The following is a 15,972-nucleotide window of genomic DNA, read 5'->3' as shown; positions in this document are numbered from 1 at the left end:
GCCAAACTGCCGACCTTCCGATCGACAAGCTCAGCGTCCTAACCCACTGAGCCACCGCGTCCCTTCATTATTATATACATATTAGTAAATAATATATGGCAAAAGGATAAGGGATGACATGGTTAGATAGCATCATCAATGCAGTGGGCAAGGGTTTGGGCAGACTCAAGAAAACAGTGTGGAACAGGAGCCTGATATGGGGTCATGAAGAGTCTGACACAACTTAGTGACTGAAAAACAAAAATAATATATGCATATTAACTAGATGATAGATAGATAGATAGATAGATAGATAGATAGATAGATAGATAGATAGATAGATAGATAAGTAGGTAGGTAGGTAGGTAGGCAGGCAGGCAGGCAGGGAGGCAGGCAGACAGGCAAAAGGTGAGCCTTGATGAGATTTCCCTAGAGTTATTCTTCACCTATATTGACCTTCCTCATACTTCTAGAGCAGGGGTGTCAAACTCGCAATGTCACGTGATGTGTTGCAACGTATCATGACTTTTTTTCCATTGCCGGCAATGGGGTGGGTGCAGTTTCGCCATGACACATCCGGCCCGCAGGCTGGCAGTTTGACACCCCTGTTCTAGAAAGTAGGGCTATCTGATATGGATTTCAGATGTCTTAATGATTACATTGCACAAAGAGGTATGGAAAATTCTAAGGTATCTAATAGTAGTCCAGAAGCCTATATTTAGCAGCCCTAAATTCAGTGCAAATTTTGGACTTTGGGGACCACAACAAAAGCTTTGTATTTTCTTGTAGTCCAAGGCTTCAGTTTATACATATACTCCAATTCTGAGGCAGAGCCATAGGAGTGAAAAGCAATCAGTAGGCAACCAGTCCAAACTATGGCTAAAATGATCTCTCTCTCTCTTGGCACTCTTATTTGGCTGAATGGATAAGAGGGGAAAAAAGCATCAGGAAAAGAAAATGGGTGAATCAGGGAGAAAAATGTGCCAGAGAAAAAGAAAACTGGTGTGTTCAGAAAGGATTTAAAAAGGTGTCAATGGCCATGTCACACTTTATATAGTCTTTATTTACAGTTATATTTATTTATAGTCTTCTAGAGTCATTCAGCCATCACTTAGGCAATATAAAGCTTTTTTTATTCTTATATTGCTACAGTTGAGGAAGGTCAATGAATGACTCAGAAATATGCTGTTAGTCAGTAGAGGATATCTGCCAAAAAGACAAAAAGAAAGAGAAAATAAAAAAAGGAAATCCTGTAAAGAAAAAAATTCTACCCATCAATAACTACAACTCCTTATTCTAGATCTATTGGAACCTTAATCTAATTACTGGAATCATTGGTTAATAGAACTCAGATCTGCCTGACCAATTCTGTGAGTGCAGTTTTCACTTGGTTGTATATGAAACATTGTCATACAGAGCCACATGAATTTTATATACATCAAGGAACATTCAAGAAGACTATGGATATCTGGATCTAAGTTGCTACAGAGACCAAGTCTCTTTCCTAAAGACAGCTGGTTAATAGGATCCAGCTTAGATAAAGAAATGGACACTACCAGTTGATATAAATGTCCAGGTGTAGGACTGGTTAAAAAAAAATATAGGAAATTTTGAAGGGGAACCTTTTTTATCCTATTGTAATACAGCAATGGTATTCAGAACAATTGGGATAAATAAGCATGGTTTAGGTATAAATTATTTTGTCATAAGCAACTGGCAAATAATTCTCTATAACTAAAAAGAAAGCACAAATTTGGATTGTGAGCTTCAAAGGTGAAAATTATTGCTTGGCTTTACTTGTGCAGAAATGTCATCTCATTTTAATGGATCTTTTAACATATGTCATGGTTTGATGTTACTTAATATTTGTCCCCATCTCTCTCTCTCTCTCTCTCTCTCTCTCTCTCTCTCTCTCTCTCTCTCTCTCTCTCTCTCTCTCTCTCTCTCTCTCTCTCTCTCTCTCTCTCTCTTTAAAGCATGTCTAGATTAGAAGACAGTTGCTGTTGATTTTTTTTAAAAAAAGTTTTATTAGTTTTTATAGGGTTAAAAAGGGGGTTAGGGAAATGGGGATTTGGGATAGGGTAGAGGAAAGTTTGGGGGTGAGGGTTGGGGTTTTCCCCAATAACATTCAATATTTGGCAAACAGCATGTTGTCTGGGTAAATATACATAAATAAAGATAATAAGGCTAACAATAACACTGATAGGTATAATAAGTTATCAGAAACAATACTAAATTTTCAATGTATGATATCATTCTTACTCAAATAAATTCAAGGTTGCATATCACATTCCTTTCTCTCTAACTCATTTATCTAGCCATTGATAAAAGTTATTCCAAGTTCTATAATAAACTAAATGCTTTTTCTCTTTAATCTCTAAAGTTAATCTATCCATTTCTGCACAATCCAATATTTTCTTAATTAATATTTCTTCAGTCGGTGACTTTTCATTTTTCCAATATTGGGCATACATAATTCTTGCTGCTGTCAATACATGTAACATTAAGTATCCGCTCTCCTTATCATAGTTAGGGCCTATCATTCCTAAGAGTGTTCTGTACCAGCCTGCTACCAGCCCTGCAGAAAAGGCAGGGACAACCCCTTTACAAACGGCAAGAGGCTGGAATTACCCCTGCCAAATTTATAGCTACAAAAACAAACAAGACACGAACCAAGAAACAGGAGCTTTAAGAAACACGAACTATCCAAGCGGTTGCCTTCAGCAAACCAGCCCTCCCCACACATTTCCCTTATATAGAGTTCAGGGCGTGGCTTCTCTCTGCCTCCTTCCGAGAAGCCCCATTGCCTTCCTCTGTTTACTCCTAATTGACTGCCTCCTGCGTCGGGCGTCCTTGAACAGGGCCAGCTGTGGGTCATCTTCATCCACGCTGTCAGGCTCACACAGCTGGGTCTCCGTGGTGACCAAGTGGGAGGGGCCTGGCTGAGGGCTCTCATCAGCAAGATCTTCAACCCCCTCAGCAAGGTCTTCAACACCCCCCTTCTCCTCCTCTGAGTCGTCCGACCCAACTGCCGAACCCACAGGCTGAACCTGAATCACAACAAAGAGAAACAATTCTGGTTTAAATTCTATTTGTTTTTTAATCATCTTCTCTAACCATAAATGTATCTTAAGCCAAACCCTTTTTGCTTTGGGACATGTCCACCAGATATGATAATAAGTACCTGGTCTTTGCTTACATTTCCAACAAACATTTGAAGTATTTTTAAACATTTTAGCTAGTCTCACTGGTGTCATGTGCCATCTATAAAACATTTTATACAAATTATCTTTATATGATGCAGCTTTGGTTAATCTAATATTTCTATCCCATAGCTTTTCTCATTCTTCAAGCTCATTTTTTTTAAGATAGGAGAAAATAAACCTTTGCTTTGAATGAATATAACAGCAGTAGCAACATTTTATTTTCAAAGACCAAAAAAGTATCAAGTACAATGCAATCCTGAAAAACTGAGTAAGGAATCGATTTAATAAAAAGAACCCCTGCTCTGTCTTTCTCCATGTGTTTTTCTTTCTTTCTCCCTTTCATTTTATTTTTTACAAGAAGCATAGACAACTATTTTCTGTAATATGATTATAGTTGGAATTTCTTAATTACATTCCTTTGTACATGGTATTGACAGATCTTTGCCTTGCATCCATGCAATTCAGCAACACTTGTCAAACATTTCTGTATTTTTAATAAGCCTCTGATCTTATAAGAGTCCTTTTCAGGAATTGGTACCAATATGGTATATGTACTATTGAATATTTACATGACTTTGTTTTTAGATGTATTTTGCTAATGATGACGATTTTGACCACCTTCAAGATAGAATTAATCTTGTATCTTTTTTTAAAAAAATAAGAGGAAGAAAATATCTTAGAACTTTTTTAAAAGGTCTCAAATTTTAAAATATTAAATTAAATTAAATTTATAGCCAGCAGACTAACTGCACCTACCTGCAATATAGAGACTGAAAATAAAAATATAGGTTATCATATTTTGTAGTTATTGCTGTTATAAAGAAGTGATTATAAGAATTCAATTATTCTTCTAATGTGCATGCTATTACATTGAGCAACATCTCCCCTTCATTGACAATAATCTCAGGTATTAGTCCACATCTGCAACTTTATAATAAAAAAGGTTTCATGGTGATATTTGAGTGCTATTCCTCCATTTAAGTAAGCAAATTGCAGAGGGACAGAGTGAACCTATATATTTAGATTCAACTCTATTGAAACGCTGCTTTCCATACAGGTTTGAGCTAATTATATATTAGAAGCTTTCACAGAAAGGGAAAGTGATTATATTGCTAAGTGCCATCACACACACACATAGACGCACAAGACAAAACATGCATCCTGCATCTTTTATACTTGCATCCAGATGTTGGATATGTCAGTCATGCAGCTTGTGTCACAATATATGTTTTCTTTTACTTCCTCTCCATGCAATTAAGCAGTTGGAGGGAATAACACATAAATAAGGCCTATGAGGAATTTAAGTCAGGGTTGACTTCTGCAACTGCTAGGTCAATCTCTAATTTTCTTTGCAAGCTTTTTTGGAACTGGTTTGCCATTGCCTTGTCCTTCTTCGGAGTGTCCCAGCTGGCTTCATATCTAAGGTAGGATTAAAACTCATGGTCTCCCAGCTTCTACCTGGTGTCTTAACCACTACACCAAACTTGCTCCCTAGCCAGGCCCATGAGATAAGGCTTATGAAGAATACTTGATATGAAACTTCAAATAAGAAAAAATTACAATGATACAAGTTAACATAAATGACTTTCATAGGCGGGAAAAGCTGTAGAACATTTCCAAGAACAAAGGTATGACCAAATCTGCTGTTGTTCCTAATATTATTGTTTAGATAAAGGAAGTTCTGACTTGCAGCCCAGTAAAATTGAAAACTATCTATTGGCTCAGGTTTGATTGTGTTTCTCCGAAAATTTATAGTTGCATAGTAAGTAGACTTATAATGCAGTATTATTGTTATTAAAATCAGTAGGACTGATTCTTTTGAAACTACAATAGTAGCAACAACAACTTTGACATGTGAGGGAAAGAAAACAAGAGTTATTTTTTTATTCTTTAGAAAATTATAACCAAAGAATGCTTCTTTAAATATTATTTGAATAATCAGTCACCAGTTTTTCCACAAACTTTAAATAAAATATTAATTTCTTAAAGAAAATATTGGCAGACATACACACAGCCAAGACAAATGTATGACTTTCATCTTCATTAATTTTGACTGAATGGGGATCATATAACTATTGCCTCTTTCTTTCTAATCCTCCATTCTCAATATGTACAAAAGTTCTGATCATTCATTTTTACTGTTATTATTATTTTGTTATCGCTGTTATTTTCTGTTAAAACTATGTTGATTTTGGTAAGATTGCTGCTATTTTTTTTTCTTATTTTACATTTTTGACAGAAATGAAATATGTGGAATGTCAAAATAAGGAATAAATAAAATGGAATGTATACAAACTGAATAGATCACATAACAACAGACCATTACTAAAGGGGCTAATCAGAACAGCCAGGGCACTAATGCTCAGCCTCCCTTTCCCCCCCACCCTACAGGATTAGCAAAACATTAAACAGTAAAATAAAGCACATAATTGTATCAGCTGTTTTACCTTACTGCAAAAAGGCAATGAAATAGAATCTACCCAACTAGTTTATATGTTGGTGTGCAAAATCCTATTTGCGTTAATTAACAATTGCTTACGGCTAATTTCTCAGCTGAGATCATACTTTTATCCCTTCTTCATGCTGTGCTTTCTTCAGGGTTATATTTTGATTTAAAATCACACATTGAAAGCAGCAGTGTAGTGCTTCAATTCATTTCAGCAAGCACCTTAATTAAGTTTTTTTTTCCTCCACAAAGAAACAGAATCAACCAACTCTCACTATACATTTAAATAACCAATATCAACAGAGAATGAACAAGATGAGAATTTTGTTAATATGAGGCTTCCCTTGCCTCGGACATCTGTTCTGAAACTTAACATGGAAATACATACACAAATTGCATCAGCAAATTTGATTAGCTGGAACTTTTCCAGCTGATTAACCCAAGGACCTTATTGCTAAATATTGGCATTGTATGGATTGACCAAATTCCAAGTGAATGCCATATATTAGAGAGTATAATTGCAAGTTAACTAAAAAAGAAGGAGGCTTAATCTAATGATGACTGGGGTAAAATATTACTAGAATTATCATATTAACATAACAAACAAGCTAATTAATATATTTATCTGATACAAAGCCATATTGTCTGAATTTCATTATAGATTCATTTTCATTCAAGTCATCCATTGAAAGTATTTGCCATTCTTTAAAAATAAAAAAATTCTGTCATTTTGTTAGGATGCACAAAGTAAAGTTGTGCATTACAAGTGTTTTGTTTTCATTTGAAAAAGAATAAACTAAATATAAACATTAAAGCATGTGGGAAAACATGTAACTTTCAAATGATAAATGGGACTTTAATGTGTCATCCCTTTCCAAATAGCGCCACAGCATAGTAGCTTCCTTCTAAAGACAAAGTAGCATTAAAAATACTACTTAAAAAAGTAAAATAGTGAAAAATAATTTGGATTGTCCAGCTGAAGAAATTGCATTTTATGTTAGACTGACTAATGCCAATGAAAATTAACAAGTATTGGAATTATTACTCTTAACAATACAATGCTTTACCTGACACTTTTTGTCCAATGAAATGAAATGAACCTTTATTGTCAAAGTACAACTATGTGTACATTGAGATTAGCTGAGCCTCCCTTTGTGCTCCCACCCCCCAACACACAGTGACAACAAACCTTCCATCTTACTACACCATGTGAACCAACTACACCACACACCGGCCTCCCAAGTCAATTCTGCATAAAATTCACAAATACAATATTTTTTTCAGTTTCCAAATACTGAATTGTTAGTAGCAATCAGCATCATTACTGAAATTTCATGGCATCACTGGTTTTCAGTGGAATTCAGTGGAAAATTCAGAACTTTTCTGAAGCTCATTAGAATGACAGGCTCTATAAGATGGATACCTACCTAGAGTATCAGCACATCTAGGTAAAAATTCCCACTCTTATCTTCTTAGCAAGAAAATGAGATATACAGGAAATGAGAGATTTGACTACTATATACTAAATTTTGTGATGAAAAAAGGCTGTTATTCACGTTTGTTTCACTAAGCAACAAGAAGGTTTTTTTTTACTATTCCAAGAACATCAACTATAAACTGCATAAAGTCTCTGATTAAACTCATTTTGACATCTGCCAATCAAATAAGAACCTAAATGGGTCATTAACAATGAATTGCAATTAATTTACCCTTGAACTGTATTAGAACTGCATTCATATTCTGGATGCAATTTAGAAGAAACAAGAGCCTTACTATTTATAACAAAACTTTGGCATACCACAATTACCTTTGTCTTGGAATCAGTTAAAAACTACTGTACACTGAAGGCAATAAAACCAGGCAACTGCTAGGCACTCAAGATGCTTATAAATAAATTCACATATTTTATTGATTCATAAATACAACAGTGCCACTGTACTGAAAGATTAGCCTATTGCAATATTCTTAATCCCCAAGTATACAGTAGTTTGTAAATATAAACCATTTTTTTCATGCAAACAACTTCACGAATTCATGTGAATTATTTATTTCACTTGAACTTTTGAATCATCAAAGATTAGCATTGCCTGCGGTTTGTTTTAATCTCTCACCACATTGTGAAAAAAGGAAAGGGTTTTAATTTTCACCAGTTATAGATTTCAACTACAGATGTGTACTAAAGTTTATATGTATATATATATATATATATATATTATATATATATATATATATATATATATATATATATATATATATATATATATATATATATATATATATATATATATAATTTTGGAAAAAAACCAAGGCACTGCTACCTTTGAACTTAACCTCAGAAGAGTCAAAGTTTATATGCCTTCCCATTAATTAATGGTATAGGCTTTCCTGCCTTTAGCAGGGGGTTGGACTAGATGACCTCCAAGGTCCCTTCGTTATTATTATTATTATTATTATTATTATTATTATTATTATTATTATCATCATCATCATCATCATCATCATCATCTACAGTACTTGAATCAACTAACTGAGCATGCATGCAACTGTTTCTTCAGTATTTTCAGTCAAGGCTCACACTGATTTTTGCATCAATTCCAGGAGTGTGAATCTAGAGAATGGGAACTGATAATGCGCCTGCCCTTTGGAAACAGCTGCCAGTGGAGCTTAGGACTGCCCCCAACCTCCGTTCATTCCGCCAGGACCTGAAGACCTGGCTATTCGAGCTCTCTGGCCCAGGCTGAGAATTTTAATTTTAATTTTAATTTTAACTGGGGTTTTATTTGTTCAGGGATGCATATAATTTTTTTAAACTGTTTTTAACTTTTGTATTTTTTGTTTTAATCACCCTGTAAACCGCCCTGAGTCCTTCGGGAAAGGGCGGTATATAAATATAATAAATAAATAAATAAATAGAATACTATTATTCTATTACTAATACTTCAGGACTGTTTTTAATAATGAAAAGATGCAATGGACATTTTGTAAATGTAATAAATACGTATTGGTCCTGTCTTGTGCAGTTTTGTGTATGAACTAGTGGAAGAATTCACACAGTGACATGCTTCACTGTAATAGGGCTGTAGAATTTAGAATTTAGATTTGTAAGAAAAATCAGCTTATAGCAAATAATTATTCTGGGCCACGTGACCTTGAGAACAAATATATGCAAACAGTTTTGCATTTTACATAAAATATGATGCAAATATAGGAACTCCTCTGGAATTTGGGGAGGAATACAGGTCTCTTTTCATGTACCACATTGTTCTGCTAATTTGAAATAATATTTCTACCTGATGAAAAGGGCACTTTTGAATACACCGCTTAATAATACCTCTTCTCCATAAAAAGGAGCAATGGCCTAAGAGGTCTGCCTGTCCCTGTTTTAAACTGATGATTAATGTACTCCCACTTTCATTTTCTTGTTTTCTTTGTTATCGTCTGGTATAGGTTTGGTCTGTTGGAAGGAGTACTATCTAATGAGAAAATAGTACTATAAGTGTAGCTGTTTGTGTCTAAATAAATCCATGGAAAAATTAAAAAATGACTTCAGATCATTTTATTGATACTGTTCTTTTGATGGCCAGATATTTTAAAGCAGACAATAACTGACTTTTTTCTTTATTTACACTAAGTGAGTGTATCAGTGAATTGCACCAGACAATGCTAATTAACAGCATGAGAAGATCACAAAAAAAGGACATTGACAGGAGAGCGACAATTACTAATTTATTTGTCTCTTTCTCAATTCACTTAGAAATATCTTTGGGAGTACAGCACGTCAGCCTTGTCAGACATTACACTGTAGCTGTCAGCATTTTGACTGATGTAGAAGCACTACCTGCTCTTGTTTGCCCTTCCTTTCACTTGAGTGCACACAGGTAAGACAGCTTGTTGGTAATTTTTATTTAATGCTTTCAGTATCTGTGGCTGTTCTTTTTTTTTTTTTAGTGAAAAATTCCGACAATAAGAAACTCCACTCACCAATATTTTTAAGATTCCAACTGCAAGCACTGTGCCACTTAACCAAGGTTTTCCTCTGGGATTTGAATACTTTCCCCACTCTTCTCTGTTGCCTCGTGATCTCAAAAGACAGCATTTTAGGATGTTTGATTTAAGGGGAAAGGAAAACAAACTTCTGGAAAAATTATGGGTGCAAGTGGTATGGCAGTGCTCTGGGGATGGAAAAAAAATCTGTTAAAGTTGCACATTTTTCTAAAACTACATAGATTCATTGAGTTGGAAAGGGATCCTGTAGACCCATTCAGTCTAATCTGCTGCTCCATACAGGAAATCAGAGCTAGTGCATTCCCAATAGATGATTGTCACAGCAATGATTGAAGACCTTCAGCAAACATCAACACCACTCTTGGACATCAGGTAATTGATTCCATTGTTAAAGGGTTTTGATTGTCTTGAAGTTTTTCATCATCTTTCTGTACAATCTATCTTACTGTAAATTAAACTCATTTGATTTAAAACTGTTTTGGGACAACAGAACACGGTAATCTTTTATCTGATTGCCATTAGCTTATTTGAAAAATGCTATAATGTCCATCCTTAGTATGTCCCCCTCTAACCTAAATTCAGTTTCTTCAACTTTTCCCCATGATTATTATTTTCTTTAAAATCTTTAAAATCTCGAGTCTGTTCTAAATATTTATATATTATTCTTAAGAAGAGCTATGGTGATTCAAGACAAAATTCTAGCATTTTGTTCCCCTGCTGGCTTTCAGAGTAAGGTTCATAAACAAGAAAAACTGCTGCAGCATTCACTGATACCAAGAAGTTTATTGCAACCAACATTGGGAATATTATGTAACTGTCAAAACCTATACACGTTAACTTCCAGGACCTTATTTAAACTCTTTTAAATGATGTCTGATTAATGGAGAATACAATCACTTCTCATGTCTATGGAGAGTCTCAGTCACACAGTTCAAGGTTGTCCCAAAGGTACATATCACTGCATTATTATAAAAATATTTAGAGATTGCCAACATTAAATGGTCAACAGATTTTAGCAAGTTGTGAGAGCTAAATTAGATTTTATGGTTGCCATATTGTGGCCCTATTCCAAGGCATCAAGCCTTGTTCTTAAAACCATACTGCCTGTTAAAATTGAACATTATTCAAGTACTTTACATATACAGAAAAACCCATATTCTTTACTAGTCCTCTTCCACTCAAACTCGAAAGTAGACACAAAAAAAATCAACTTTTTTATTCTCTGTATCTGCTTGATTATTGAACTAAATAACTATGATGAAGGGATGTATACTGGCATCATAAATGACTTAGCTAGAAAAACACACATCCCTTAAGCTTTAATGTTGTGCCATGTGATCGTCAAAAATGATTATTTGCATATGTTTTTAATACTTCTTCCCATACACAAAGACTTTCAAGAAGAAAATATATACCATTTTAAAGTGACTCTTGGGATTGAAAATATATCGAAATGTTGACGTTGATTCAAAAATGCAAATAAATATGTGCTCTGTAGAAAGTAGGTCTGTTGCTGAAATGAAACCTCTTAAAACAAAATAAAAAATAAAAATAAAAAAATCTAGTAACTAAAGGAAAAGATGCAATAGAAAGCTGCATGGTATATTCAAAATATTCATTCTTGCTCAGAATTCCATATAATGAATTTAACAATGCTGTAGAAACCATCTGGGTTAAAATAAGTGAAGGGACAAATAAAAGCAACAGCATTGTTTCTATTTACTATCCCAAATCCAGCCAAGGAAAGGATGCGGTTGAGATTTTCCAAAGCAAACTAATACTTTTTTAAAAAATGAAGCTACAATGATGGTAGGTTTTAATTAGCCTGATTTTTCTTGGGACAAAAGTTTTACAAATCATGGTTCTTTCAGGAAATTCTTGACTTGTTTTGTGACAAATTTCTTCTAAGGGAGGAAAAGGGCTAGTCCATTGTTGAAATGAATCTTAATAATAGTTTTTTTCTCTTTTGAATGAATGAATGAACCTTTATTGTCAAAGTACAGCCATGTATACATTGACATTGGCTGAGATTGGATGATTTAACTGTTTTCTATTAACTCTTTTTCTACACTATATTCTTTAAAGCCCAGTATTCCTACATTTTCCTATCTTTGTTATATACAGGTGAAACTCGAAAAATTAGAATATCGTGCAAAAGTTCATTTATTTCAGTAATGCAACTTAAAAGGGGAAACTAATATATGAGATAGACTCATTACATGCAAAGCAAGATAGTTCAAGCTGTGATTTGTCATAATTGTGATGATTATGGCGTACAGCTCATGAAAACCCCAAATCCACAATCTCAGAAAATTAGAATATTGTGAAAAGGTGCAATATTCTAGGCTCAAAGTGTCCCACTCTAATCAGCTAATTAAGCCATAACACCTGCAAAGGGTTCCTGAGCCTTTAAATGGTTTCTCAGTCTGGTTCAGTAGGAATCACAATCATAAGGAAGACTGCTGACCTGACAGTTGTGCAGAAAACCATCATTGACACCCTCCATAAGGAGGGAAAGCCTCAAAAGGTAATCGCAAAATAAGTTGGATGTTCCCAAAGTGCTGTCTCAAAGCTCATTAATAGAAAGTTATATGGAAGGGAAAAGTGTGGAAGGAAAAGGTGCACAAGCAGCAGGGATGACCGCAGCCTGGAGAGGATTGTCAGGAAAAGGCCATTCAAAAGTGTTGGGGACTTTCACAAGGAGTGGACTGAGGCTGGAGTCAGTGCATCAAGAGCCACCACACATAGACCGATCCTGGACATGGGCTTCAAATGTCGTATTCCTCTTGTCAAGCTGCTCCTGAACAACAAACAATGTCAGAAACGTCTTACCTGGGCTAAAGAAAAACAGACCTGGTCTGTTGCTCAGTGGTCCAAAGTCCTCTTTTCTGATGAGAGCAAGTTTTGCATCTTATTTGGAAACCAAGGACCTAGAGTCTGGAGGAAGAATGGAGAGGCACACACTGCAAGATGCTTGAAGTCCAGTGTGAAGTTTACACAGTCTGTGTTGATTTGGGCAGCCATGTCATCTGCTGGTGTTGGTCCACTGTGCTTCATTAAGTCCAGGGTCAATGCAGCCATCTACCAGGAGATTTTGGAGCACTTCATGCTTCCTTCTGCAGATGAGCTTTAGGGGGATGCTGACTACATTTTCCAGCAGGACTTGGCACCTGCCCACATTGCCAAAAGCACCAAAACCTGGTTCAATAACCGTGGGATTACTGTGCAAACACGCCTGACCTGAACCCCATAGAGAATCTATGGGGCATTGCCAAGAGAAAGATGAGAGACATGAGTCCAAACAATGCAGAAGAGCTGAAGGCCGCTATTGAAGCATCCTGGTCTTCCATAACACCTCAGCAGTGCCACAGGCTGATAGCTTCCATGCCACGCCGCATTGAGGCAGTAATTGCTGCAAAAGGGGCCCAAACCAAGTACTGAGTACATATGTATTCTTATACTTTTCAGAGGTCCAATATTGTTCTATGTACACCTTGTTTTATTGATTGCATGTAATATTCTAATTTTCTGAGATTGTGGATTTGGGGTTTTCATGAGCTGTACGCCATAATCATCACAATTATGACAAATTACAGCTTGAACTATCTTGCTTTGCATGTAATGAGTCTATCTCATGTATTAGTTTCCCCTTTTAAGTTGCATTACTGAAATAAATGAACTTTTGCATGATATTCTAATTTTTCAAGTTTCACCTGTATCTCCAAATGTTTATTGCTGACATCTCTATTGCTGCTGTCTTAAACCCTATATATCTCTATTGCCATTCACTAAAGAATCAGACTCTTTTTATATCTCTACTGCCATTCTATAAAGAACCATACGCCTTTTTCTACAGAGTTCCATGTGTTTTATATTTTTTAATTTGTTTTCTATTTCTCTTCTAAGTACTTTCTCTTAGGTTTTTTTCACTTGTCTTTTCCTGTTTCTTGATTCTTCTGAATCTTTGCTCAATCTGAGAGAAACAACTCACAGAAATTTCTAACCTAAGAATAGTTTGATAGTAGAATCAACTATCTTGAGATCTGGTGTTCCCTCTCCTAGGGTGTGTTCAAGTAGAGGTTTGATAGCTTTCTGTCCAGGATGCTTTAATGGAACAGAGGATTAGATTCAGTGGCCAAATGGCCTTTTCCATTCAATGATTTTGTGATTCTATCCCTTGGCTCAATGTTCCTTTGACTACCAAAATATCCCTATACCTGCAAAGCATGAGGCATGATGAGTTTAGCAATGACAGATGTAATGAAGTTACCATATGTCTCTGTTTTTCCAGGAACTATTTTATTTCTTTTTTTAAAAAAAAATACGTTCCAGCAGCCAAAAATATTATTTTGAATTTTGAAATCATCAAGTCTCTTTTTCAAAAATCAACATTAGAATCAGGATGCATATTTATGAAATTATCTAAAATTACTCCATATATTTTGCTGTTTTAAAAGACATAATGCTTCAAGAAATAAATATAACCTGCACAAACAAGTTTAAACTACTTTATTTTTGTAGTACAGAGCTGAGGAGTGCAAATACTTGAAGTAGGTTGTCACTATTCACAACTTTCATGAATAATAAAGTTCTACCATTATCATGTCAGTCTGGTAAATGTACCAATATAGTCAATGCAGCCTTTTTGCCTAACAACATTCTCTCTCTCTCAAAGTTTGCTTTGTATCCCAAACTTGTGCAAATCACAATACAGCCTGGCTGGAGAACTGGAAAAGTTCCTCACTTCTAGACTACATGTGGAGACATGTGGCATCTCTTATTCATCCGTTTACTGGATTTATAAGGCTGCCAAACTCAAACAATGTTCCTTGGGTGGTTTACCACAGACAACAACTATCCATGTATGTATAACCATTTATGTATGCATATATAAAAAGATAAAGGTTCCCCTGCACATGCATGCTAGTCGTTTCCAACTCTAGGGGCCGGTGCTCATCTCCGTTTCAAAGCTGAAGAGCCAGCGCTTGTCCGAGGACGTCTCCATGGTCATATGGCTGGTGTGACTAGATGCCAAAGGCACACGGAATGCTGTTACCTTTCCACCGTAGTGGTCCCTATTTTTCTACTTGCATTTTTATGTGCTTTCGAACTGCTAGGTTGGCAGAAGCTGGGACGAGTAACAGGCACTCACTCTGTTACGCAGCACTTGGGATTTGACCCGCCAAACTGCCGACCTTCTGATTGACAAGCTCAGCATCCTAACCCACGGAGCCACCGCGTCCCTGTATGCATATATAGATAATATTTAAAAATACACAATATATAAATCTGAAACAAATATAAAATGGTGACCAAAGACAATAATTAAAAACAACAAAGGAGATTTCACCCAAGTAGACCCACCCAAATTTCTAGGGAAAAGCCAGGTCTTCACACCTCTCTTGAGCAGGGCTTTTCAACCAGTGGTACGGGTACCACCTGTGGTACATTGGAACCTGGCAGGTGGTACATGACCATCCTAGAAAAGTGGTAGCAGGGGAGGGGAATGAGCTGAACTGGTGGTAGCACTGCACAAGCTTGAGCGAGAGATGGCTGGAGCTGGAAGGCTGTCAGGGCTCAGCAGAAGCACCATGATCAGTGCCAGGCTCCAGCTGGAGCTTGGCGCTGATCCTGGCTCTTCTGCTGAGCCCAAAAGAAGTGCTGATCAGCTGGAATGTTGCAGCATCTCCAGGTTCTTGTGATTTACATTCAGATGCTTGGCAACTGAATGTCTATACCCATCGCCCTCACTCACAGCCCAGTTGATGCCTTGGTTGATGCTTGGGATAAGGCAGCTGCTGAGGCACTCGACTGTGTTGTACCCTTGTGACCCCTGACCCGGCGCAGATCCCGTTGGGCGCCATGGTTTTCTGTGGAGCTCCGGGAGATGAAGCGTCGGAGACGGGGTCTAGAGAGCTGTTGGAGATCCACCCGATCCGAATCTGACCAATTGCAGTTAAGAACCTTTATAAGGTCTTATCTTGCGGCGATGAGGATGGCGAAGGCTAATTACTTCGCTGCCCTTATCGCGTCCGCAGATAATCGCCCAGCCGCCCTGTTTAGGGTGACTCGCTCCCTTCTTAATCAGGAGGTGAGGGAGGATCCCTTGCAGGGGTGGGCCGAGGAGTTTAGTCATCATCTGATGGACAAAATCGCTCAGATCCGGGCCGGTTTGGACTCTGACTGGGCAGAGTCTGACGTGGAGGAATCGGACGGTCTTGAGCATGTTATCTGGGCTGAGTTTGATCCTGTTTCCCCTGATGATGTGGACAGGATGATGAGGAGGCTGAGCTCCACCACCTGTTTGTTGGACCCGTGCCCCTCCTGGCTGGTTTA

The sequence above is a fragment of the Vipera berus genome (assembly GCF_964194415.1).
Source record: "Vipera berus genome assembly, chromosome: 1".
Lineage (NCBI taxonomy): Eukaryota > Metazoa > Chordata > Lepidosauria > Squamata > Viperidae > Vipera > Vipera berus.
The sequence above is the reverse complement of the archived record's forward strand: the minus strand, read 5'-3'. Positions refer to the sequence as shown.